This window comes from Lynx rufus, unplaced genomic scaffold (genome assembly GCF_022079265.1).
Source record: "Lynx rufus isolate CCGP_SWC_20201006 ecotype Redwood Valley unplaced genomic scaffold, mLynRuf1.p SCAF_3, whole genome shotgun sequence".
Lineage (NCBI taxonomy): Eukaryota > Metazoa > Chordata > Mammalia > Carnivora > Felidae > Lynx > Lynx rufus.
The window spans coordinates 17021177-17046096 of NW_025814845.1; positions in this window are offsets into that span (position 1 = coordinate 17021177).

Here is a 24920-nt window from a genome sequence, read left to right on the forward strand (position 1 = left end):
TTTCTATCTCAAGCATCCCTGTGGGATATTCACCCTCCCCAGCAAGAGAGGGAAAGTGGCTCCGCAGGGTGCAATGATGAGGCCTGAGGTCTATATGGAGGTTTCACAGTTAACAAGGTCTTTTCACGTCCATCAGCTCCATTGCAGCCGCCTGATAGCCCTGGAACAGAAGACATTTTCAGAGGGAGAAACTGAGGCATCGACAAGGCAACCACTGTCCACGTGTCAAAAACTGCCATGGAGAGAATTGTCCTACTGCATCCCAATTCTGCTGGGGGCAGTTGAGGCCAGGGTTTGGGGTGAGTTGGAAAGCAACATATCAATGCTTTCCAGAAGATTCTAGAAAGCAGAAGCTCTGTCATTCCTCCCCTCTATCTTGCCCAAGTTATCTGAAAACGGATCCTTCTTTTCCCTTATCCACTGTTGGTGGAAATATAAAGTGGTACAGCCATGATGGAAAACAGTATGGAGGTTCCTCAAAAACTTAGAAATAGAACCACCGTAGGATCCAGGAGTCCCACGAGTGGGTACATATTCAGAGGAAATGGAATCAGAATCTCAAAGAAATATCTGCAAGCCCACATTCACTGCAATATTATTCACAATAGCCAACATATGGAAACCACCTAAGTGTCCGTCGATGAAGGCTTATCTCTCATGTTGGACTATTGTCCAAAAGCAGTGTTAAATATGACCATTCCTCAAGCCTTCAAGAGTGGGTCTACCCACCTAGGCATACGTGACCTTGAAGATGAATCTCTCCAAATAATCCCAGAAGAACCAGCTGAGTGCAAAAGGGCGACTGGCAGAATGAAGGTCCTCTGCAAAAGTCCCCTTGCTACAAAGGAGGCCTGGCTACAAAGGAGGCAAGAATCCCCGGGATCCTTGAGAGAGTTGCTGAAGGATGACAGGGGCAGAGGGAGGAACAGACATAGTCACCCTTGGAGAGCAGGGCTCATCGTGGAGCCTTCAGACCACAACACGGCCAGCCGAAACACTGCCCCTGGCTGCCCTTCCCCAATCTGCAGTTCCCTGGGGTTCCCTGGGGTTCCCACTCCAAGACAGCACTATTTACGAGAGGAAGAATAGGATTCATCATCAATAATGTCTTGTTTTTGGACTCATTTGGGAAGTCAGAAAATTTTCCACGAGAACGGCAGGCTCTCCGATCGATTTTACTGGAGTACTTTGGATAATGTAATTACAGCTGGTTGTCCCCATAAAAACCAAAGGACTGTCACTGTCCTTTCCGGTATATGGTCAGGGCCACTGGACAAGGCTTCCAAAGGCTGAGATTGGTGCTATCAGCTCAGCTCGGTATTCCGTATTTCCTCACGTGCCACAAATGTTCACGGCTCCTAGAAAATGAGGTCAGTCTTCCAAGCATTCTTGGGACGCTGGTCTGCAGTGGTGTGCTATTCAGAATCTTGGCAAAGCGGAAATTGAGCTGGGGTTGAAAGAAAGTACGAAGACTTTTTGTGGGGAGGAAGGCCTGTAAGAGAAAAGATGAGGAATAGGCTGGGGCAGGAGAGCTATCAGACAGTGATGCAGACCCCACAAATTTCAGCCAGCCCTGCTGGGCGCTCCGAAACAGAGCCGGCCTGTTACAGGAGTCTCGCGTAGGCAGAAGCGGCAAACCCTTGGACCACCGTCTTGCTCAGTCAAATCCAGGCGTCTCCGGAGAGAAGAGTGACCTGCCTTGCAATCTGAAGAGGATCCCAAAGGACCTGACGGCTGGAAGAGACATCTGAGCCGTGACTCTCCGGGTCCGCTAAAAATAGCGAAAGAGACATTTGGGCTTCGACGGTTGACGTGAACTAAGGGGAATGTGGTACAAAGCAGTTAAAGATCTCTAAGCCTTTCTGGACCCAAGAGAATATTAGCAGTGATTTCTCCCTGGAAATGTACTACCTGGCGGGAGCTGATATCCCTGCTTAGCGGATCGCATTTTTTCATACTTCGCCGGTTGATTCAGGAAACCTCTATGGAGCACTTTTCAAACTATCTCTGTTGAGCTGCGGGAAGACGGCAAAGTCTGGATGAAGGATTAAGGCTGCAAAGTGTGCTGACACTTAAGCCCTGCCCTCAAAGAGCTGGCCCTTAAGCAGCAGATAAGTAACTGAAGAAATGAAAGAAATCATATGATGATTGTTATTGAAATATGACACTTGGGTTTGATCGGTTAACAAAAACAGAGGAATTCTGTATAAATTGCTCTAGGAGATCTTCAGATCTTTCTGGACCCAAGAGGCTACTCACAGTGATTTCTTCTTAGACTTTCACTGCTTAACAGGAGTTAATAACACAGAGGGCCATAAATGCACAGAAGAGGGAGTGATGTCTTCTAACTTGCAAGGCTCCCGGGACGGACCTTCCAGGGCCGCTATCCCTGGAGCTGGGCCGTGATGAAAGGGTAGGATCTGAACAGACAGATACAAAGAGAGGGATGTTCTGCCCGTGAAAATAGAATGAGCAAAGCCATTGGTCACAAACAGCAAGAATAATAGCTAGCACTTTCCTAATGCTTATTCGTACCAAGCACTTCATATAAGTTTACCTCACTTAAGACTTGAAACATCTCCATCAAGGAGGTGTTCGTGTCTCCAATACACAGAAGGAGCGTGTGCAACCCAGAGAGCTTAAGCAATTTTCCTAAAGTTGCAGAGGCAGCGGCAGACTCAGGATTCAGAACCGGGTCATCTGACTTGAAAGCCCATTCCCAATCCTACACCAGCATGGGCAAATTTGAGGCGAAAGGCACTGTTGGCCATGGAAAACACCCTGCAGGGTGAGGAGGGAAGGAGGAGGGTTCTGAGGGAGAAGAACAAAGGGTCTAGAGCCAGAACACCTTGGAGGACTTGTCCAGGAGCCAGGTGGAAATTTGCACGTGAAATGCTGAGAAGGCAGTGAGGTCAGGAAGCGGATGGGGAGGGAGACATAGAAGAGAGCACTGCTGTGTTAGTTAGGAGGTGGGCACCGGTGGGTTTGCCAAGGAGAACAACAAGTCTGCTTGGAAAAATAGCATGAGCGTGAGACTCCAAAAGTTGGCTAAATGACTTGTAGGGGGAGAGGAGCAGAATACGTTCTTCTGGGGGCTAAAGTGGGCGAGAGAAACAGAAGAGAGGAGAAAGGATGGAGACGGAGAGATGAGGAAGGTCCTGTTAGCTAGGAGCCCTTCCTCATGACCCTCTGGTCTTTGGAAAAACTACCCCAAACACACAAGCTTCGTGACGCGTGTGGGGCTTTTTGGTGAAAGCCAACAAAAGAGGCTTTCACATCAGGCCGTGCTGAGTGACACAGAGACTCTGTGCTTAGAGCAGGGACCCAAGGCAGAGGCACCTTGACAACACAAGCCCTGGGAAATTACAGTGATCATGGGCAGCTCTCTGGCCTCTCAGGGGCTGGAGATTCAAGTCCAATTTACCAAACTCTCCATGGAACAGGGAGTCCCTGGCTGAACAAGAATGGGCTGCAGATGGAACTTTAGTCACCCCTTAAGGAGCTATAACTGAGACCAAATCCAGTGAAGGAAGGAGACGGCCAAGGGCAGAATAGAGAGGAGACGGAGGGGACTCTAAACAGAGAGAAGAGCCTGGGGTCTGGCTCTGCCCTGAACCAATTGCTGGGCATTGGAAATCAGCTGACGCCTCTGGGTCTCATGTCCCTGTATGGAAATTCCAGACCCCAAGCCCCCAGAGCTGTTCGCCTTATGATGCTGTGGGCTTTCGGGAAGATTGAGCGGGAAGGTAGAAGCAGTGAAAAGAGCTGCTTGTACTGCGCGGGCTGAAGAAGGTTAAAGGAGACAGCGTCCAGTGCTGAGACTGAGAAGGTCATGGGCTGAGAGCTGCCCCCTTGGTTTGATGAAGGCTGACGCCTTCGGGGAGAGTAAGTAGTAGGTCCAGATGGCCATTCTCCAGCCTAGGAGATCAAATGCCCGTGATTCCCTTTTTAATAAGATGTGTCCAGTTGGGAAAGTGTCTGTGTACCAAAGTTGTGGCCCCTGTGGTGCCTGCTTGGAGGGGCTGCCCACATGGTGGGGTGGCACATTCTGTCCTGGCTGCTGACCCACTTCCCAGTGCCAGGTGACAGGAACCCTACTGCTCCAACTCGTGGCTCCAAGGATAATTAGGTTCTGATCAGGCGACTCTGAGACATGATGCTCCCCTCCCCTAAATGGATGAAAGGCCTCCGGGAGGCAGGAGGGATGTGATCTCCAGTGGCTGTCGGTGTCCCTTCTGTCACTCTGACTTTGACCTTTCCAACTGGCTCTTCACAGTCCCCTGGCTGCACTGCCTCCAGCCAAAGAGGATGCTGAGAAACTTCACACACAACCTCAACAGCCAGGGGGGCACACGGAGGGATGCTGGGAAGACACCCTCCTCTCCGATAAACCCCTCCTTCACTCAGGCACTGCAGGGACCAAGGCAACACAGGACTCCTGCGTCACCGCTTCTGCCCTTGCAAGGAATAAGAGCCCATCACTCAACTTCATTCAACAGAGGCTCACCCCTCGCTTTGTTCTCATCTTTTCTCACGTACACTGTCTTCACCAAGCCTTCCGCACCTGCCCCCGTCTAAAATGGAATCTCCATGACATCCATCAGTTCATGCACCTTTTGCCTTGTACGTACGGCCCACTACTCACCATAGTATATATTCATTGGCTGCTTTATTTGTTTAATACTGTTTTTCTCATTAGAATGTCACCTCCGTGAAGGCAGAGACCTTACCTGTCTTGTTCTCTGCTGTCTCCAGGAGACCTAAAAAGCTCCTAGCACTGAATAGTCACTCAACAAATACTGGAGATTGAAAGGATGAGCGGATGGCATTGAGACAGTATGTTTCTGGGGCCCGAGGGCAGAGACCATTGTGTCTGGTTTGCTGTTCTAGTCCTAGTGCTTCACACAGTCTCTGATGCGTCATCGACTCTCAAATATTTGCGGGATGAATACATGCAAGAAGGAAGGGAGGACCGATGTCCGTGCCAGCATCCGGGCAGTGTGACTGGGGAAGTGTACCGGACGGCACGGGGATGGGAGCAGCTGCATGGGCACTAACGAAGAGGAAAAGCCACAAAGAGAAGCCAGGGAGAACCCCAAATGCTCTAGACTCCTGGAGTCACTTGGATGTCTGGTCTGAGGTGAGGAGGCTCCTGTCGTCCAGTGTGAAAGTTGGTCTGCTATCATCACAGGGAGGGATGCTCCAGCCAAAAAGGGTAGACTCTGTCACTAAATGCCTCTGTGACCTTAATCACTGACCCTCTCTGCGCTCCCTAACTGGTTATTTGAATGAATGGATGAATGGGTGATGCTGCAGGAACTTTCAGTAGTTCAAACTTTCAACAGAGTGTGAAGGTAGAGGGGGAATGAGATTGACTCAGAGACATTTGCTAGTACTAACCATTTATGTTTTCATTTTTCAAAGAGTAGAGGAAATTCTTTCACAAGTTAAGAAACCAGATATGTTGGGGCGCCTGGGTGGCGCAGTTGGTTAAGCGTCCGACTTCAGCCAGGTCACGATCTCACGGTCCGTGGTTTCGAGCCCCGCGTCAGGCTCTGGGTTGATGGCTCGGAGCCTGGAGCCTGTTTCCGATTCTGTGTCTCCCTCTCTCTCTGCCCCTCCCCCGTTCATGCTCTGTCTCTGTCTGTCCCAAAAATAAAAACGTTGAAAAAAAAAAATTAAAAAAAAAAAAAAAAGAAACCAGATATGTTTAAAGGCAGCAGGACTGAGCTTGGAAAGAAATATGTGAGTCTGCTTCTCTCTCCCCTTCCTTTCGTTGTGTCATCTTCTCGAGTAAAGTTCCTAGTTCATCCACACTCTCAGCTCAAAGTGTTGGGTTCACATCCTCTGTTTGAATGGAGGATGGATTCCTCTTCTGGGCGCAGAGATTAGATCTGGCGGGCCTCGCTTGGCTTCTAGTCAATAAAACCTTGTGGGCTGTTGGGATTGTTGTCTCCAATAACCCAATAAAAACAGGTCCCGTTGGGGGCGCCTGGGTGGCTTAGTCGGTTGGGTGGCCGACTTCGGCTCAGGTCATGATCTCGCGGTCTGTGAGTTCGAGCCCCGCGTCGGGCTCTGTGCTGGCGGCTCAGAGTCTGGAGCCTGTTTCGGATTCTGTGTCTCCCTCTCTCTGACCCTCCCCTGTTCATGCTCTGTCTCTCTCTGTCTCAAAAATAAATAAACGTTAAAAAAAAATTAAAAAAAAAAACCAGGTCCCGTTGCTTGTCATGAAAAAGACACCTGAAAGTCGCAGCCGCCACTGACTCATGGGGGGTGCACTGCAGTTGTCTCGTTTGAGCGATGACAGGAATGTTTTGGTAACCTGAAGTCATTCAATTTGGGAACTGGCTCAACTCATCTTCCACGTGTGCCTGAATTGTTTGCATCTGTGTTTATTAGAATTATCTACTCATACTTTTATGTGCACGCAACGTTCCCTGTGAACCGTTGACTCTAGTTGATTCTTCTTGACTCTTCCACGTCCGTGGTGCTGTACTAAGTACCTCTCAGCAGCCAGGGGTGGGATGGCAGGGAGCAATTCACCCCATAGGAGCTGAGTGTGCGAAGGAGTGTTTGGGCAATTTCGAGCATGCTGTTACTGGGGAGGGCTTGGGCTAGCCTCCACACCCCAGTCACACTCCCTCACTTAATGAAGCCCTAATGATTCTCCAGATCTCAGTCTAAACATGGCTTCTTCAGGGAAGCTTTTCCTGAGCTCCCTAAGTAGGTCAAGTGGCCCTTTCTTTGTGTTTCTAATATCTGTGCTTTTCCCCTAGAGAAGTACTATCCGGTAGAAAATGAATGCAAGCCACATATGTAATTTAACTTCTTATTACCTACATATTTAAAAAGTAAATAGGAAACTAATGAAATTGACCTTAATAATATATTTTATTCAACCCGAGTGTATTAGTTCCTCAAGGCTGCCATAACAAAGCACCACAAATCAGGCTGCTTAAACAGCAGAAATGTTTGGTCCCAGAGTTGTGGAAGTTAGAAGTTTGAAATCAAGGTATCAGCAGGATTGGTTCCTTCTGGGGTCTGTGAAGGAAGGGTCTGGTCTATGCTACTCTTCAATATTCTGGTGGTTCACTGGAAATCTTTGGCAGTCCTTGGCTTGAAGATGACACTCTTCTTGGGTCTTGACATTGTCTTCCCTACGTACGTTATCCCTTTCTCTTCACATGGTGTTCTTTCTATCAGGACACCAGATAACGTCACCCTACTTCGGTATGACCTCATCACAACTAATCACATCTTCAGTGTCTGTATTTCCCAATAAAGTCACACTCTGAGTACTGAGGATTAGGACTTCAATGTATGAGTTTGGGAGGATATAATTCGACCCATAACATCAAGATATTTGAAGTATTATCATTTCATCATGTAATCAAAATTAAAATTATTGAGATATTTTAATTTTTTCCATATACTATGCCTTTGAAATTCAATGATGAACTTTATAGATAGATAGATACATACACACATACATAATACATATACTTATATGTATATTTTATACTTAAAATAGCTTAAACTCATACCACTAAATTTTCACCAGAAATATTTTATCTGGGGGTGCCTGGTGGGCTCAGTCAGTGGAGCACACAACTCTTGACCTCGGGGTTGTAAGCTCAAGCCCCACGTTGGGTGCAGAGTTTCCCTAAGAAATAAAATCTTTAAAAAAAGAAAAGAAATATTTTATCTGTATGTAGAGAGTTCATAAAATTTCCAGGGGAAAGTAGATTCACATATCCAAATTTTACAAAGCACGTGTAAGAGTTTTGCAATAACTGGATTAAGTATCAAAAGAATCATGTTCCTGGGGCGTCTGGGTGGCTCAGTCGGTTAAGTGTCTGACTTCGGCTCAGGTCATGATCTCATGCCTGTGAGTTCGAGCCCCATGTCGGGCTCTGTGCTGCTAGTTTGGAGCCTGGAGCCTGCCTCAGATTCTGTGTCTCCCTCTCTCCCTGCTCCTCCCCCACTCATGCTCTCTCTCTCTCTCTCTAAAAAATAAATAAACATTAAAAAAAATTAAAAAAGAAAGAATCATGTTCCTTTGGTATTTGCAGAGCACACGCACACAGTGGGTCTTCAGTCTTGAGGGAAGACGTAGTCAGTGGTCACAGCTTCCGTTCTGTCCCACTGTGGATGTGAGGGATGTCCCTTACCGACGCTGCCAGTCAAATCTCTGACATTCCATACTTACGGGCTTTTCTTTTCTTTGCTCCGTGAGTCAATAAATTACATTATTTCGGTTTTGCCAATTTGGGTAGAATTTTCTGCCACTTGCTATGAAGAATGCTAACCATCACGGCAAACAAGATCTCATTAATGCACACGTCAGGAGTCACCATTTCCACCCCACAGAGAAGGAAACAGGCTGGGAGAGCTCGAGCAGCATTCCCAAGTTCCTCAGGCCAGGAAGCAGCAGCAGTTAAGATTCACCCCCGTTTATGTCTGACTCCAACCAGGGTGGCGTTTCTAACCATCCACACGGCCTCCTGAGTGTAGGACACATACAAACCAAAGGAGGAAAGGCAAGAAAATGGTAAATCAGGCCGCAGAAGGACAACACCAAGGCACGAAGTGGAATGGGGAGGTTTTTACTTCCTGCGCCTCAAAAAAAGGGAAATGAATTACATTCATGTACATGGAGTGCAAAGAACTAGCCTTGAAATAGGGAGGCTGAGTAAAGGCTCTTAAGAAATGTGCTTTAACGAGTGGGGAAGAATAATTAGGAGTTATTATGTCACTTGCATGCAAATAGGAACTCTTCAAGTAGTCAAGAGTATTGAAAATAAGTTGAGGTTTAACACGATTTTGCCATTCTCCCTGGATTTGCTCTTTGACCAACTGGTGGTTTTGTGGTTGCTGATGGCTCCTTATGATGCCCGCAGAAAATGGATCCATTTGAAAACTTACACTGGGGCTCCGTGAAGTTCGTCCTCCCCATTCAATGAATCATTTGGGACATACCAAACATCGGAATGAAGTACGAATAAGGACTCCCCGGGAAAGGAAACAGTTCATCTTGGAGTATAGCAGGCCAGGCACAGAGACACGAGCCCCTTCCCTAGCAGAGACTGGGAGACCCCATTCTCAGAATGTCGCATTAGGCCTCACACCCTTCTGCTGGATGGGAAAACCAATGCTCAGAGAGGTTAAGTGACTTGTCCCCGCCACACAGGACATTGGGGGCAAAGCTTGGCTTTACTGTCCTTCATAGGCCCAAAGACCTACATTTAGAGAGCCTGGTGGTTTTTCACTTTGCATTTCTTTCTTGTTTGCCTTTGTATCTCCTCTAGTGCTTTGTTATGTCTGTGTAATGCCTCCAGGCCCCACCACCCTGTGTTCTCAGGAGGACTCACGGGAACACTAATGACATAACTGGGAGGTCTCAGATGTGCTGACAAACAGATCTCCAACGCGGGAGCTCTGGAACCCTTGAGACGTCAGAAGGCTTCCTGGTGAGAAGTTGGAAGGACACCCAGCTCCCAATTCTGCTCACTGCTCTGTTAACAGAGCGTTCCAGTGGCACAGAGTGAACCTAAGCACCTTCTAGGGTTTATATGAGAAATTTTTTTTTTCTGGAACATGGCACTTTGGAACATCCAGTCCCCGTCTCCACTTAGAGTTGAGTGAACTTGAGTATTCTACTCATGCCGTGTGAGAATCAGTGTCCTCATCTATAAAGTGATCAAAGAGTCCCGACTTCATGGTGGCTGTTCGGTGAATTGCATCTAGGTAACATACAGGCATTTTTCTTCCTAATTGTCTCCCTGCCCTGTGAAATCTGGATGTGTATCTGTGCTTTATGCATAAAAACAAGATTTTTTTCTTCACCCAAGAACCAGTTTGCACACTGAGATCTACATCATCGCATGCCATCTTCTATATCAGGCACTGGATCAAAGTTCCAATACATCTGTTTCCAAAACAAACCATCAGTGTTAACGCTTGCTGCACAGGCTACTTTAGTCTCAAGTCACTTTTCTTCAAGTGCGCAAGAAACACAGGGGCGGATTTGAAGACCCCTGAACCACATCCTCATGCATGTTGTATGTTACACGTCCAGCGCCTCTTTGCAAATTCTGGAGTCTGCCCTTTCTGGCTGGAGATTTAACTTCTCAGCCCTGGCATTCCCCCTGGTTTGGTCTGTCTGGGCTTTTCACAGGCAATCACAGGGCTTAAGGAGGTTTTGCTCACTGCTGATTCGGGGCTGTGGGGCATAAACACATGTCTTCTGGCTACTTTGTCCAGTGCAGTCCACAGATCTATGGGAAGGGAGAAGAGTAAGTATCTAATGCTTTGTTGTTATTAAGCATGCACAATAAAAAAAAATTAGATGCTAATAATTTGTTATCGAAGTATAGAAGTGGGTTTCCTTGAATCAGAAAAACCACTGTTGTGAAGGATTCATTCATGTATTTAGTAGACATTTATGCAACACCTGATGTGCGGCAGGCTCTGGTCTAGGTGATGGCAATGCAGCAGTGAATGAAGCAGTCCGTGTTCTTACAGGCTCTCTAAGTGTGGGAGACAGAGGACAAACAGGTAAATGCCCCGCAATCAGTATCAGGAAGGGAACACAAGCTGGGTAAGGCTTGGAGCACAGGAACAGAGCGCTGCCTTTCAGCAGGTGGCACTTAACAAGGGCCAGTGGAGGGAGGTTGGGAAGGTCCTACTAAGTGGAGGGGAGGGAAGGCAAAAAGCCTTCATGTGTTCAAGGAGCAGGAAGAAGGTTGAGGTGGATTAGCACGGACAGATCAACGTGGAAATGGCAGGCTTGATGGCCGGGAAGCCAGCAGGGGCTTCCCAGGCCAAGGTAGGAAGCTTCGGTCCATTTTAAGTGCAATGGGAAGCCTCTGGTCGGCAGGGGAATGACAACAGCCGGCAGGTGAAGAATAGGCTCTACCTAGCAAGCAAGGAGGGGAGCAGCCTGCAGAAGGGTTTATGGGAGGCGTGACAAGGGCTCGGACAAGTCATGGTACCAGGAGGCTTGTGATCTGGAACCTGTGCTTTAGAGAGTTATGAAAAATGTCCAGCCTCAACATTTTATATTCGCACCTTGTCTAACCAATCTTGGGAAGCACTTGCAATATAGATAAGTAGATATGACACACGCACACATAAACACTCAATAATGGCAGGAGGCAGTGTGTGTAACCAGAAGCATGGTAGAGAGAGTGACACACATTTAAACATTTATTGGGTGCTTCCTATGGACAGATCTTAACCTGAGCACTTTCTGTCATCCTATGTCTAAGCATCCTATGTCATTTATGAACTTCATTTCAACCCTCTAGCAGATGCATTAATATCCCCAAGTGAGCAAGTGCAGCAAATGAGGACCGGCTAGTAAGCAACGGACCCAGGAATAAACCCAGGCCTATCTGACCCTACACTATGGCATAGCTGGTCAGCCGAACGGACTTTCATTTGGAGATGCCCTCCAAGGTCCCATTCAGGTCTAGGCTTTGTGACTTTATGGTGTTGTCCCAGTCGTCAGGGGGGACTGAGGCCCTATAGAGAGGCCTCTGAACACCCCTAGGAGAAGGAACTGTGCCTTTCTTCCCTGTAACTCCCATTGGCCGGCATAGTACCTGGCTCATTGTAAATCCTCAACGATGTCTGTTCAGTGAGGAAATAGTGAATGAATGAACAAATGAATGAACTCAAGTCATTCACTCTTTTCCAAACCAAAAGTGGTGCTGCCTCTTTGTATCACATTGCTCAGGGCATAGAATTAGCAGGTAACTTGCCTGGAGGGGTGCAGGAGCCTGGTCAAATTTTCATTCATTTATTCATACATGGATGTGATAAATATTTAACAAATACATGCCACGTATAAATTTTTGTTGAGTCAAGGTGTTCTCCCCTTTCCAAATGATAAAAAGCCAAGATGACAAGCAGAACACCAAACACCGAATATAGCACTTAAAAACCTTGATTCCAGAATTCCAGTTCAGATGCTTACCACCTGAATGAACTTGATCTACTGAGACTCAGCTGCTTCAGCTGCAAAATGTGGCTAATCATATTCCCTTCACGAGGTCATGAGAACCAAGTGGAAAGGGCATCCCCTCAGCATAGATTCTATACAGTTAAGTTATATTGTTATGACTGCCATAACTACTGTCATTGTTAGTCTGTTAGCCCTCATTTTTTTAAAAAAATTTTTTTTTCAACGTTTATTTATTTTTGGGACAGAGAGAGACAGAGCATGAACGGGGGAGGGGCAGAGAGAGAGGGAGACACAGAATCGGAAATAGGCTCCAGGCTCTGAGCCATCAGCCCAGAGCCCGACGCGGGGCTCGAACTCACGGACCGCGAGATCGCGACCTGGCTGAAGTCGGACGCTTAACCGACTGCGCCACCCAGGCGCCCCTGTTAGCCCTCATTTTTAAAAGAATCTGGCTCCTTAGTTTTGGCCTTTGTCTTTCTCTTCCCCCCCGCCCCCCACCCCCCGCCTCGAATGGAGACAGTAGAAAGGAAAGGAGCTCAAACCACGAGCTCTGCCATTATTTAGATTAGAAAACACCTTGCAAACACATGAGCTATTATTTTACTAAATACCCTTTCCCACTTAATTTGTCTGAATCAACCCTGTTTAATTTAATGAAGACACTCCAGTAATGGCATAAGACATTTTATAGCTTTTTAAAAAACGTTTTATTTTCGACAGAGAGAGAGTGAGCACACAAGTGGGGAGGGGCAGAACTGGGGAAAGAGAGAGAGAGAGAGAGAGAGAGAGAGAGAATGTCAGGTAGGCTCCACACTGAGCATGGATGCAGGGCTCGATCCCACAGCCCTGGGATCATGACCTGAGCCGAAATCAAGAGACGGACGCTCAACCACCTGAGCCACCCAGGCGCCCCACGACATTTTATAGCTTTAATAAATGTCACCAAAGTAATGCTAACCACCCACCAAAGTGAAGTGATTATGCCAGAGTGTTGAAAAGGGGCATTTGTTGAATTCAGTGCAATCACCTGTTGGCCATAGGTACTGGATTGAATACTATTTGTAGATGTAAATCAAACTCTAACACAAGAAAACGGCAACATCATTTACTGTAAACAGTGGCTTGTAACTCTTAGGATTGCATGAAGTCACTGCCATTATTTGCTTGGCCTTTGACTGTCCCAGAGCCTTCATGTCAAAGAGGCACAGGGAGAAATGAGTGGAGAGGAAAGACCACAGTTTCACATTTGTGCTCGGTTTGCGCAGTGCATCAGCTGGAGATATAATAACGTTGGAGGTTTTATTTTGCTATTTGAGGCAGAAGGCAAAAAACTGGTAAGTTTTTTATTGCCCCTGTAAGAAATTACCACAAACTTCGTGCCTTCAAACACATAAACTTAACATGTTACAGTTCTCGAGGTTGGAAACGTAAAATTAATCTTGCTGGGCAAAAGTCAGGGTGCTGCTGGGACCCCATTCCCTTCTGGAGGCTCGAGGGGAGGATCCTCCCCCTGCCTTCTCCAGCTCCGAGAGGTTGCCTGCACCCCTTGGCTCATGGCCACTTCCACCATCTTTAAAGCCATGGCTCCAGCCACTGCTCTATCATCCCATCTCCTTTCCAATCTCGACCCTCCTCCCTCCAGCTTATAAGGCCCCTTGTGATTATACCAGATAATCCAGGATAACTTAACCATGTCTAGAAAGTCCCTTTGGTAAAATAAAAGTTTCTGGGAATAGGGACGTAGACATCTTTGGGGGACCATTTTCTTGTCTGCCACAGAGGGAGAAATAAAAAAAAATATGTATATATATATATATATATATATACAGAGGAATGATCCCAAATCCTTGAGGAAATAAGTAGAATGTCACCTGACCTTCTAGAGCCTTTTTCCTGAAGTGTGCTGCCATGACAGGATGCAGATCCCGGGCAGCCAAGTCTTCAATCCATCCCTCACGCTTCCCTGGTTCTATCCCTTCGAGGCAATTCCTCAGGTCTCTGTGAGGGAGCTGCTGGCTGAGTTGAGCTGATGAGAGGGACTGAGAGGGCGGGAAGGGGAGAGGAAGGAGAGAAGCTGAGGCATTTCTCCCCTCCCCGCTCACCTCAAGTAGCGTCCCCTAGTCTGTACCACTGTTACAGCTTCTTGTTGGTGACCTTGACTTCAGACCTCCACCTCCTCCTTACCGGCAGTCATGGCTTCCTGCTGAGGCTAATCCCTCACTTACCTCTAGGTCTCCTTTTGGCTTCTCTCATCCGTGAACAAATTCCTGCGTTGAATTCACTCTCTGTAAATACCCACAGGGGTTTCTACTTGCCTAGTTGGACCCTGACTGATACAGGTGGGGAGAAATTACTTTAAGTAGACTTGAGAGGAAAATAGACACTTATTTCAATGATAATATCACTACTCAGATTCGTTCTGAAATTTCTTTCTCTTAGAGAATTGTCTTAAAACCACCTTTTCAAGCCAAAAAAAAAAAAACACCAGACCAGTGTATTAACTTTCTGGAGCTATCGTAACAAATTACCACGAACATGGAGGCTTCAAACAAAATCAATGTATTCTCCTAGTTCTGTAGGCCAGAAATCTGCAGTCAAGATATCGGGAGGGCTGTATTCTCTCCGAAGGCTCTCAGAGGGAACGCTTTGGTCTGCTCCAGCTTCTGCGGGCTCCTGGCCTCATGCCTGTGACACTCGCATCTCTACCTCTGTCTTCACATGGCCTTCTCTTGGCTGTCCTCAATCTCCCTCTGTCACATGCTCAGAAGACACTTGTCATTGGATTCATGGCCCACCCAAAAAATAAAAGATGATCTCATCCTGAGACCCTTAATTACCTCTGCAAAGACCCTTTTCCTAAATAAACACACGCGCCCAGAATTCCTCAGAATGGGGCGTGCACATGGACCCTTTTTGGGGGGGGGGCATCGTTTAACCCACTACAACTTGTTCCATTGCTCTGTGGCCAGCTAGGAAGATCGCTTACACACATATACACGCGTGCACGTGTGCACATGCACACGCACTCACACTCATTGCTCTATCATCAACTTTTTTCACCCAACTTAGCTCTCAATGTTTTTTGCTGTTTCCAAAAAATTAAATCAACTCTTAAAAGAGTTGAGGAATAGCAGGATGACACAACAGCATAAATAGAGAAGACAAATGATTTGCTGATATCACAAACGTTGGTCAATGGAAAAGGTATGCTTTGAAGTCCGTCTTTCGCCGTGGCTGACTCCTCCATTCAAGCAGGAAAGGGATTTGAGTCTCTTTACTACAAAAGTATGCTTAGTCCACTTTGTACTCCCTCTCTGCCCTCACTCAGCAGTTGCTTTTTCTGTTTTTAATCTGAATATATGTTTTCTCATTTATTCTTAGTGCTCATGTGTCTGCCAAGTTAAATACAGGTAAGACAGCTATTGACCGTGTGATTATTTTTAATGGTACAGGGAGGTCCTTCATAAAGGCATAAGTTTTCACGGGATCTTCTGAAGGCTTCATTTATATCATTGTCCGTGTCCTGATTCAAGTCGATAAACAACAAACAGTGACGTAAATGAAGACTTTAGATGACTTACTGAGATAATACTCCAGTTACTGGTTCAGAGCAAATAGAATCCTTAACTAAAATATAGCTGCACTGACTAATGCTCACCAAGAATAAACTGGAAAAGAGCATTAGATGTAGAAATAGAACAAGTAATTGCCCTGAATTAAAAAGAGAGAGAGAGATGTGCTTTGTAGATGAGTCAAATTCCATATAATTTTTAATGTAAGGGAGAAGCAGAGTCCTATGTAGACTATTTGTAGAGTCTTCAGAGAGCCAAGGGGAGGGGACAGTGGATCTTTAAGTGTGCTTCCTAGTGACTGGTTCAACAGCACCCCTCTCTCCTCTCCCCTCTCCCCTCCCCATGTGCGGGTACTGGGGAAGGCTTGTCTCACAACATAAAGACACTAGAGGAAGGTTTTGTACAGTATTAATTAAAATGTAAAGAGGAAAGAGCCCCTAAAATCCCTTTCTTTTCCTTTTTAAAACTGCGAGTGGCCAAATGTGTCACCGACCATACAAGGATATGGATTATTCTCACAAAACACTAATCTGACACATATTTTATGAAACTCATAATAGACTTTCTATTGATGAATTAAAGCCACCAGTCACTGTGCTGAGGCCATTATATACATCTCCAATATTTACGACAACTCTGCCCTTTTATAGATAAGGAAATTAGGTCTCAGAAAAGCAAAGACTTTACCCAAGGCCACAAATGGAATTACCTCAATTCCAAAATGCCATTGACTGTGGGACTCACCATTGATTTCGTAACTGCTTCACAGGGACCAACAAAAAAGACACTTCATTAACTGTACAGCTCGGTGGTAAGATCAATTGTGCTTTCGAAAACATTAAAATTTGAAGGAAAAAAACAGAGCATCTGAAACCCACAGAAATGTGGCAGAACATCAGCCTCAAGGAAGGGCTTCGGCATCAAGGTCTCTGTGGACCCGAGATCCAGGTCGTCTCCACGAATGCCTGCTTACTGTCTGCTGTGTAGCTCAGGGCCAATAGCCAGCACCACACTGTAAAACAAAACCACAGTTTTAGTCCTCCGTGTCTCTGGTTAGCTTTTCTGTAAGCTGCATCAGCAAGGGCTTTTTGTTTTTAAACCTAACATCAGGCAGCGTTGACTCATCGGCATCTCCCCCATCCACTTCTTTTTTTTTTTTTTTAATTTTTTTTTCAACGTTTTTTATTTATTTTTGGGACAGAGAGAGACAGAGCATGAACGGGGGAGGGGCAGAGAGAGAGGGAGACACAGAATCGGAAACAGGCTCCAGGCTCTGAGCCATCAGCCCAGAGCCCGACGCGGGGCTCGAACTCACGGACCGCGAGATCGTGACCTGGCTGAAGTCGGACGCTTAACCGACTGCGCCACCCAGGCGCCCCCCCCCATCCACTTCTTCAGTCTGCAAATATTGTGAGCCAGAGCCCATCCCTCCAGGGCCCTGCACGGGCTCTGGCTCAACAGCGAAGAGCAGAACTCTGTCCTCATGGAGCTTCCGTGTGGGCTGGAGGAGGTGGGAAGATGGGAAGCAGGGACATTAGTAAGTAAGTAATCACCCAAACCAATGAGAGGCACTGCTGGGGTGTGTGCTGTTCAGGGAGAGTCCTCAGTGCTCTGGAAGCCTCTCTAAGGGAATTTGATCTACTGGGGAGGAGATGGCATTCCTGAACTGAGGTCCAGGAAGTGAGGAGGAGTTACCTCTGCTAAAAGGGGAAGGAAGAGCATGCTTCATAGAGGGCAGAGTATGTGCAAAGGCCCTGTGGTGAGAGCAGAAGGGATACAAGGAGAGGAAGCAGGCCAGTGTCACGGGAGTGTGGGGAGTGAAGAGGCTGGTGAGGTGGCAGGTGCATCCAGGAGGGTTTCAAGAGCCACTAGGCCATTGTCCAAAGCACTAGAAGACCATGCCCCCGGAGCCCATCTCCTTGGGTTAAAGTCCCTATTTTATCACTTATTAGCTGTGTTACTTAATCTCTCTGTTTGCTCATGTGAAGTATGAGGATATTAACGAGGATTACATTCATTAATGCTGGTGTATGTAACACCTTTTAGGACGGTGCTTGGTATATATCCAGTGATGTACGTATATATTTGCTGTATCATTCTAAGAGCAAGAGGGAGACAATGCAGCTTTGTAGCAAGAAGGTGACATTCTCAAGTTTGGATTTCAAAAAGGTCACATTAACCTCCATGTAAAAAAAATGGATTGTAGGAAGGGAAGAAGCTTCAGGTTGGCCAGGTAGAATTGTTGCAACAGTCCAGGTGATACTTGAAGAACGATGGTGGGGCGGAGACGGACAGAAGTAGACAGAATGCAGAGCCAAGAGACAAAATCAACAGGACGTGGAGAGTGAGAGGAAGGGCTCATCCTGGTCAACACCACCATTTTCACCACGTGACAGCCAAGGACCTGTGACTAGAAGACTCAGAGGCAAAAGCAAAAAAGAATTCTGAGAAAGCCAGGAAATAAAAAACACAACAGGTATTTATTTTTTTTTAATTTTTTTTAACGTTTACTTATTTTTGAGACAGAGAGAGACAGAGCATGAACGGGGAGGGGCAGAGAGAGAGGGAGACACAGAATCGGAAGCAGACTCCAGGCTCTGAGCCATCAGCACAGAGCCCGATGCGGGGCTCAAACTCACGGACCGCGAGATCGTGACCTGAGCCGAAGTCGGACGCTCAACCAACTGAGTCACCCAGGCGCCCCCAAAACACAACAGGTATTTAAAAGACACACCTGCAAAACTACCAAGGTTACCAACTTTGCATTCATCTATTCGTGGTAGAATAACAGCTGTTTTTCGGACAAGATTATCATTTTCACATCTGCAGAAACCCGCATTATGCAAGTCAGGGATAAAGGCATTTTGCTAGGTAAACCACAACTGCCAGGAAATGCTGAAGGATTCATTTCTTTTGGGTACTAGAACTAGACAGGTGATCCTGTTCTTTTGTTTTGTTTTGACTTGTTGTTATTTTATCTCAGGATGCAGCCTTTCCTATTTTTTCCACCCATGGGCCATGATGGGTGCACGTTATTATGCCCAGTGGGGTTGTGCAAAGAGGCCGTGTTGCTTCTCTACCTCCTGTCCCACTTCCTCCTGCCACCTCCCGTGCTGAGGGACCTTCTGTGCTGCACGTCCTTCTTCAGTCTTTTCTGGATCCTCCTGCCATTTGGGAGGTCCCCAAGAAGCTCCCTGGGCTCTTATCTGCCACTGGACTTGGTACATGCAAGGGGCTTTGAGCAACAGAAATTCAGGGCCATGAGGAGGAAGGTGGTTGGAAAGATTCTGTCAGGATTCAGCCTTCTAGTGAGGTAATATAGTGGCTTGAATAGTGTCCCCCCCCCCCCAATTCATGTCCACCTGTACTCTCAGAATGTGACTTTATTTGGAAATGGGGTCTTTTCTTAAAAACTGAAAACAAACTGAGGGTCGGTGGGGGGGTGGGAGGGAGGGGAGGGTGGGTGATGGGTATGGAGGAGGGCACCTGTTGGGATGAGTGCTGGGTGTTGTATGGGAACCAATTGGACGATAAATTTCATATATTGAAAAAATAAATAGATAGATAGATAGATAGATAGATAAAAATTAAAACAAAAGAAAAAGGAAATGGAGTCTTTGCAGGCATGATTAGATAAGGATCCCAAGAAGAAATCATCCCAGATTTGGGGTGGGCCCTAAATCCAATGACTGGCGTCCTTATAAGAAGAGGAGAGATACAGTGGAGAAGGAGATATCAAGATGGACACAGGGATTGGAGACATGGGTCTAGAAGCCAGGGAAGGCCAGGAGGTAGGCCAGAAGCTAGAAGAAGCAAGGGAGAATTCTCCCCGCCTCTAGGACTTTGGAGGGAGCATGGCCCTGCCAGCACCTTAATTTTACGTTTCTGGCTTCGAAAACTGTGAGAGGATAAATTGTTGTTTAAGCCACCAAGGTTGCGGTAGTTTGTTACGGCAGTAGGTAGAGAAATACAGGTGGAGTGTTGGTGCAGGAGATGCAGAGGGGCTCAGAAGAAAGGCAGAGGATTGGGGTGGTGGTCTCAGACAGGAACCCCCCTCCCCCCCGCCCCCCACCTCGCCCCATCCCAACAGGTTAACTTCCAGGACCAACCGAAGGCAGGGTATGACTGCAGAATCAGAAAATTGTTGAACAATGACATACAACTTAGATGGAATGGCAAAAATTACCGTCTACCAGTGCCTTTTCTCCCTTCCTTCCTCTTAATGATAGAACCGCCCCTGCCAACAGTTACCACCCAATCTGTACCTTCTTCCTCAACTGCAGTGTCAGATGAGAGACAGAAGTAAATTTGAGTCTCGTGTGAGGTTCTGTGTCTTTGCAATGAGTAGTTTGGCTTCACCCTAAAAAAATGTGGGGGAGCCCACAAGATGAAGTTGTAATGAGAGGTCCCCAAAGGTGGGTATTTAGGGTAAGACAGTGGAGCACAAGTCAGAAAAAGACATTTCTCAAGCTTTGCCCCCAGGGGGGCCTGGGCCCAGGATGTTAATTGCCACTATAGACCATGAGCCTATAATGTAGGGTCAAAACTTCATCCGGGCTTGGCCCCTGATTCTGAGAAAACCAGTGGGTAATAGGGGTCATGGAGGTTAATTGCCAGCTTTTACTAAACAATCACACTGTTGGCATTTGAAATCCCTTTGTCACCAGGCTACTGCTTGTTTAAAGCCCTCAGTAATAATGACAGTGCTGTTTGGAGACAGGCTCCAAAATGTGCAATCAGCTCTCTTTCCTGAGCTTAACCAGGGCTGAATACGTGGATTCCCCAGGTAACCGTGACAGTGTCCCCAAATGGGCAAAGTCCAAATACACAGGCTGAGTGGTCTTTCCTCCCCTCTCTGTCTCCTAGGCCTTGAGCTCTCCTTAACACCCCTCCGCCTGCCAACTTGGAGCTCTTAGAAGAGTGTCCCCTTCACACGACATTTGCAATGCAGTTATCTACCTGCTTCCCAATGACAGCAGTGCCTTGGGTAATAAATTCTCCTCTCTCCGACATGCCTGAGAAGGCAGCCTCTTCCGCTGATGGAAAAATTAACCTATAAACTGAGGGCCTTATTACCAGACACAGCTTGCAGCCCTACAAGCCAACCCCCAACCCTCTCCTTTTTCCTTATTGTATAAAGAATGTCACAGTAATATATTGAACTGTTTTCGTGGGCATCCACATCAGCTTTGCAAATGGTCACTTATTAAAAGAAGGCGAAAACGCACGCAGGGCGGTCAGGGTAGAGGGTGTGCCAGCCTGCCCCTGCACAACCAATTTCCGGTGTCGAAAAGTGTCCCATCCGTTTGGGGGAGGGGCTGTCGCAGATAGTCGCAGAAAAATCTACATTTTGGGCTCGGCCACCAACGGCACTCCCTCCTCTGTTGCAAATCCAAAGGTGGTATTTCGTGAACTTTCGCTCTTCCCACTGTCACCACGGGGAAGACTGACAGAGAAAAGTCGAGAACGAGCCCGAGGCTGGAAACTCAGGGTCTCCGGAGTGGCCTATGCTGCCCAGATGCCTTCCGGGGAGGACGAGAGGTTTTGTTTTCCCAGGAGAAGGCTGACCGACACCAGGCGTGAAGGGATGCTGCAATCGCTCCCCCCAATACCTATTTTCACTGCCTTCCTCCTCAGGAGCCCTTGCATTCTTGAGTGCAAGTGCCAACTGTATTCAAAGTATTTGTTCCCATTTGTCTCAAAAGACGGCAAATCCAGGAATTGCATCTTTGTTTATCCTGGCCTCTGTAGTCCCACTCCTTCACACCTCTCTAACCACCACCCCCCCCCGCCCCACCCACCACCTTGGGCCAAACCTCAGGGAGTCTTGGCCGGCCTCTCTCCTCATGAGTTTTCTGAAACAGAACGAATGCTTCCACAATTCTGCTTGCAAATCCAAATTGACTGTCCACTGCCTAATTCTCAGGATGGTACCCAAATCTTTCTGACTCCAATTGGCTTCGCCCCTTAACCTTTCCATCCTACCCCACCACGCACCATCAAAGCTCTGCCTTATCAACCCCCCCCTTCCGGTCCTTAAATTTACTCCGTCAGGCTTCCCTACATGTACACATCTTCTTTCTGCCAGGCTCCTTCTCTGCTCTACCTGGCAAACTCCTATTCATCCTTCAGGACCCGGAAGTTTAAATATCACCTCCTCTTTAGGACTTCCCTGACACTTCCAGGAAGACTGTTCCCTTTCCTGTCTGGTTTCTTGCTTTGCTTTGCGCATCACATTGTGATTAAGAGCTTTTATCACATTGTATCATAATTGTTGCATGGCGAGAGATTTTGCGATTATGTTACACAGGGAAGCTGCCTAAGACAGGGTATTTTCAATTTTTCACTATAAGTAATCCCAAGATGGTTATATCTCTGCTTATTTACTTTGGACATATTGAGAAATATGAATGAAAATCATACACTTTTTTTTTGAAAATCATAAAAGTTTTCAAGGCCCTTGATACATGTCACTAAATTGTTTTCCAAAAATGTAACAATTTACCCTCCTACCAGCAATGATGAAAGATCCCTTTTCTCACCACACTCAGCAGAATTTTATTTAGAAAACAAAACAGGGGCGCCTGGGTGGCTCAGTCGGTTAAGTGTCTGACTTCAGCTCAGGTCACGATCTCATGACTCAGGGGTTCAAGTCCCAGGTCAGTCTCTGTGCTGACAGCTCAGAGCTTGGAGCCTTCTTCTGATTCTGTGTTTCCCTCTTTCTCTGTCCCTCCCCTGCTTGCTCTCACGTACGTGGTCTCTCTCTGTCTGTCTGTCTCTCTCTCTCAAAAATAAATAAACCTTAAAAAATACAAATCTGTCATATTTCTTTGTGGGAATTTTCAATTCTAGTTCATTTTGGGTTAATTTTAATATTGTGTATGGAGTTTAACTTGTACAATGTCTTTCTTTTCATCATACGTTTCATGCTTTAGAAAGTCCATTTCCATCCCTGAATCCTGTAAACAACTTGAAATGTCTTCTAGACTTTCTGGTTTCTTGGGGGGGAAGGGGAAAGTTTAATTCTCCAGTCAGTAATTCTGATCAAACGTATGAGGTGAAATCTGCATTTTCCCCCTGATAATTAAATAGTTGTTCCAATACATTTATTTAGCAATTTTTTCTTTACTCTTTTATTATATTTATCAAATAAAAATCTTATGCTAGAGTTTTTTCTGGGCTAAATCTTCTGCTCCATTCATCCATTTGTCTGGATAGATTTTAGAGGCTGGATTTTTACTATCACATTATGTTTTCTGGAAATTAGATTTCTCAAACCTCATAATTTCCCATCTACTCAACTATATTATAGGGCTATTCTCCTTGCCTGGTAGCCTTTATTTCATATCTTTCTATTTGAGTGTGGCTTCCTTGGGAAGCCCTCTTAACCCTCATCTAATAAAGCTCCCCTCCCCAGGGCTTACCTAATAAAACACTTTATTACAATTCACTGCGTAGAATACCTTAACTCTTTGTTCTCTTGCCTGCTTATTCCATTAGACCATCAGCTCCTTGAGGGAAGCTTTTTGCCCCTTTATTTTGTGTCCCTATTACCTAGTAAGTATAATGCCTTTCTCAAAGTAGGTGCTCAATAAACATTTGTTGATTTGAATTGAGTTAAATTGAGTTGAGTTGAATGGAAGCCAATCATATTGAATTGGATTGCTAATAGTGTATAGATTGAGCTGGGTCCCAGATGTCATTGTTTAGCAAACTGGCTTCCCTTTCTGTATCAGTTAGGTGCCAGCCAGGTAAAAAGAAACCACTCTAAGTATTTGAGACAGGAGGCAGTTACTGCTAGAATCGCTGGGGGCAGAGAGAAGTAAGACATATCCTGGCTTCTGCCTTCTTTCTACCCTGCCAGTTCCCACCATTGGGAGTCACTAGCCAAACACAGCCAAGGTCAATTATATTGGAACCTGGGGAGCACAGCCTGTAAGGGCGACTCCCTCCATACAGAGCAGAACAGGAGAGGGAATGAATTCAAGAACAATAGGACCCATACATTTTTTTTTCTTTTTTGTTTGTGGTTTGACAATATTATTAATTTCTAAATGGAGCAGCGAGGGAAATGAGATAAGGAAAGTCAACAAGTGAAAAATCAACCCACAATGGAAGGCAAATTAACAGACTGCAGTGACTCCTTCTAATAGACTCTCGTCTCCAGTGGTCTAGGAGTCAGTATGGATGGCTAAGTGCTTGGGGAGCAGGAGTGGCAAGGGGGAGGCCATGATAAGTTAAGCATGGCTGCAGTCTCATTAAAGATCCAAGGGTGACGTTGGCCATCAATTTTCTTTTTCCCAGAATCTTTCTCTGATTTGATGCTTTGTGAAGATGGATGGCTGAAATGCAGAGAGAAGACAGAAAGGAAGCCTAGGGATCCCGGTATACTCCCGAGCTGCTGGGTCTCAAACTGGGCCAGATGTCCACATGAGAGAGAAAAGAAAGCAACAAATATATTGCAAGATGACTACGGAATGCTGGGATCTTGGCTTCAACAGTCTAAACGGAGATCCAGAGAAAGTATGGAAGAGACTTTTACGAGCTTTGCTTTGGGAATTGGAAAAGCCACTTTCAATTCTAAACTCAGATGCTGAGTTGACTGTGTAAATTTGGACAAATTACCCAAACTCCCTGTGACTCAGTTTCCTCATTTGCAGAATGGGAAAATGAATAACACCTGTCTCCAAGGGCTACTGTGAGAATTAAATAAGATTATACGTGTGAAGCGCTTCACCGTATAGTAAACATTCGGGAAATGTCGGCCCCCACTTTGGTGTTGTTTTTTCATTACTGGGCGTGTCTTAATAGAGCTGACCCATGGCTCTGTGTGTGCTGTGCTGTATTTTCTGCCTGAAATGTCTTTCTCCTTGGTCTCTTCTCCCTCCTTGGTCTCCTCCCACCCTTCCTTCAAGACCCAAATCAAATGTTACCTCCTCCAGGAAGTCTTTCTTCCCTGATCCCCACAGGTCTGAGTTGGCTGACCCTTCTCTGTGTTCCCATGGCATCCTGTTCTTACACTTACCATATATCACTTCCCACATCGTATTGTTTTTGACAGATTGCTTAGTGGGCCACGAGAAACTAAGACTACAACTAGGTCTTTTCATTCTATCTCTTTAGTCCCCAGTACCTGGACCAAGACATAACAGGTGCTGAAAAAATGCCTGTTGAATAAGGGAATTATAATTTCAAGAGTCCCTGGAAAACTCCTCTTACTTCCAGAAGTGCCTTTCTCACTTCCTAAAATTCTACTGTCAGAGCTTCTCCTTCTAGCTAAGACTCTGGTCTTATTTAAATCCTATATATCGCCCACCATCCCCTGCCACCTGCCACCAGAAAATAGGTGCTCAACTAATATTTGAAGAATCTAATTGATT